A 3,069-nucleotide genomic window follows, 5' to 3' on the forward strand; every position below is an offset into this window, starting at 1 on the left:
TGTATTTTAAAAAATGTTTTCTGTCATAATTGTTTCTCCTTGACAAGTGATGAAAATAGAGCTATTTTCATTTTGGAAATGTTAGAAAGTTCAGTCAACCTGCACTGTGTTATTATGATCACTGTGGAGACTTTAAAAACCTTGAGTGAGGGAAGAAAGGGAGGGGTGATGCTTTTGAAGGAGCTGTTCTGTGTGTGTGTTTGCAACTGAAAGAGGCTGGGTCTCTGCTGGCCTGTGAAGAGATGAGCTAGAGATGAACTGAAAGAGGAAAAAAATGTTTTTTCTATGGTCACCCAAAGTAAGCCTGAAGGGGAAAGAACCTGAATTCTCCACCTAACCATGCTTGGCATAAAAGTCATAATGCCAATACTAGTTGCTGCTTTCAGCCTGCAAGGCGCTGCGTCTGGTGGCTGCTGGCCCTGCCCCTCCTGGGATGCAGGAGAAGAAGCTGCTGAAGCCCCGCTGTGCCTGCCAGGACACCACGAAGGCGAGTGACGCGTGCATCGTTGAGAAAGGAGAACACTGTGGACATTTAATTAAGGCCCATAAGGAGTGCATGAGAGCCTTGGGATTTAAGATATGAAATGATGGTCTGCTCTGTGTGTGAATAATTCCTGAAGAATGAAGATGATTTAGTAATTTGGGGAGTTCTTTCATGAACTTTGATAAATGGCAAAAGTATCTATAATTTATTTTTAAAAAAGGAAATTACCTGGTCAAAATTTTTTTTAAATCCTACAGTGCTTGGAAGGAAAGGACAGGAAGTAGAGGTGCCACCCATATATCATGAAGGCTTCACACTGGAAGCCCCTCCAGGCCTGTGATAGGAGGGATGGAATCCCTTAGAAAAGAATCCTGTGGGGACAAGTGTGGGAATGCATAAATTACTTCCTAAAATTCCTTTGATTGTGGAAGGAAAATGTCCTCTTTGATTTATGGTGAGACATATTTTCATGGGAAGCAGTAGTGAGATCTCCAGTAGCTAGAATGTGAGCAAGACAGGATTATACCAGTGGATATTTCTAGAACTTTTCTTTGTGAGTTCTCTCTTTGTACAGGCTCAAGTAGTAGAAATAGTCTCCCAGGTTTCCAAGAAAAGGAGGACAGGCAGATCATTTTAAGTGACTTTTAAAAATGGGTTGTGGATAACTCTTGCTTATGGAATGTGTCAGTGTGCTATTGTGGAAAACAGCCTGAGAACAGCCCCCGAGAGCATTTCCTGTGGGTGCCTCTGTAGGACTTGAAGGCCGGTCAGTAGCCTCAGTAATGACGCCCAAAGATATCCAGGTCCTAATTCCTGGAACCTGCGAGTGTTACCTTATAAGGCAAAAGGGACTTTGCAGATGTGATGAAGGATCTTGCAATGGAGACTGTGATGGTTAATTTTATATGCTGGCTTTACTCATCAAGGGGAGGGAACCTAGATTAAACACTATTTCTGATTGTATCTATGAGCGGGTATTCCAGGTGAGATTATCATTTAAATTGGTGGACTCAGAAAAGTAGATCACCTTCCCTGTGTGGATACGCATCATCCAATCCACTGAGGGCCTGAACAGAACAAAAGGAAGAATTCACCCCCTTTTTTCCTGTCTCACTGTTCAGGTGGGACATCACATCTCATCTCATATTCCTCTGTCCTCCGACTGGATCATCAGCTCCTCTGGTTTTCAGGTCTTCAGATTCAGACTAAATTATACCAACAGCTTTCCTGGGCCTCCAGCTTGCAGATTGTGGGGCTTCTCAGTCTCTTTAATCACATGAGCCAATTCCTCATAGTCATATATATAAGCAGAGGGAGAGAGATCACCTGTAGGTTCAGCTCCTCTGGAGAAGCCTGACTAATACAAAGTCAAGGGACATCATTCTGGACTATCCAGTGTACCTTTATGTAATCACATGTCCTTATAAGAAGAAGGTGCAGGCAGATTTTAGGACAGAAAAGGAAAAGAAGATTTAACCATAGAGCCTAGGAATGCTGGCAGCCTAGCAGCGGGAAGAGCAAGGAAACAGATTCTCCCTGGAACCTCCAGAAGGAACTAGCCCATCTGACACCTTAATTTCTGCTACTTTAAGCCCCCGGGACTTCTCAATCCTACAGAGCTTTTTCTTCTTTGCGCATGTCTTTTCTTTCCACACTGTGAGAAGTCAGGCTGTCTTCACTTAGTCCCGTGTTTCTTATCCGGCCTTTCTATTTGGGCTGCTTTTATTTACTATTTCCTCACCTTGAGCCAAGAGCTGCTTCACAAGCATTTACCTTGTGCCAGGTCTGTGGTGGGACATGCTAAATAGTCCTGACGTGAGCATCTGGACCACCTGGTGTGGCAGGTGACACGTTCCATATTAGATGGGCTTAGAGGGAAATAGAAGGGATCGGGGTCCTGGTACTGAGCTGAACGGGGAAGGACAGAAGATGGGAAAGAAGCAAACGGATTTCCAGCTCCCGCTCAGCTGCCTTCCCTGGTGCCTGGGATACACCATCTTAGGCCACCAGGGGGCAGCCAGGGCCTGGATGTGGGGAAGGTGCTTGCTGTGGTTTCCCTGTCGTGGATGAAGTTTGAGGAGCTGCTTCCCTCTGAACCCCTTATGTCCCAAAACTGTTGTGCTCAATAAATCACCTTTTAAAAAGGCTAAGACGTCTAAGGGCTTGGTGTCAGGCTTCAGTCTCAAACCACTGCAAAGACAGAGGATGAAGCCATGAATGGGGCGCCATCCTAACTAAAGGGAGTGAGGAGTTGAGGGTGATACTTGGTCCTCAGCTCTGCCATTGATACCTGGGAAATAGAGCAATTGGATCTTTGTCAGCCATCTGGGACCCTGTACTCACCTTTCCCCACACAGCGCAGAGAGGTAGTAGTGAGATTTCTCACTCAGGAACCACCATGACTCCCGCAACAGAAAAGACCTGGCTTCATTTCTGCATACTGTTCTGGGCTCAGTCTAATTTACTTAGAACATATTAAAGAGTTTAATTCATTAAAAAAATTTTTATTGATTGATTTTAGAGAGAGAGAAAGGAGGAGAGAGAGAGAGAGAGAGGGAGAGAAACATCAATTTGTTGTTCCACTT

General features: G+C 44.7%; 1 pseudogene; it reads left to right on the forward strand.

The window, feature by feature from the left end:
- The first annotated feature begins 285 nt into the window (after positions 1–285).
- Positions 286–583, forward strand: LOC149997093 (cytochrome c oxidase copper chaperone pseudogene; annotated as a pseudogene).
- The last annotated feature ends 2,486 nt before the right edge of the window (positions 584–3,069 follow it).

The sequence above is a fragment of the Furipterus horrens genome, unplaced genomic scaffold (genome assembly GCF_987537825.1).
Source record: "Furipterus horrens unplaced genomic scaffold, mFurHor1.1.pri manual_scaffold_11, whole genome shotgun sequence".
Lineage (NCBI taxonomy): Eukaryota > Metazoa > Chordata > Mammalia > Chiroptera > Furipteridae > Furipterus > Furipterus horrens.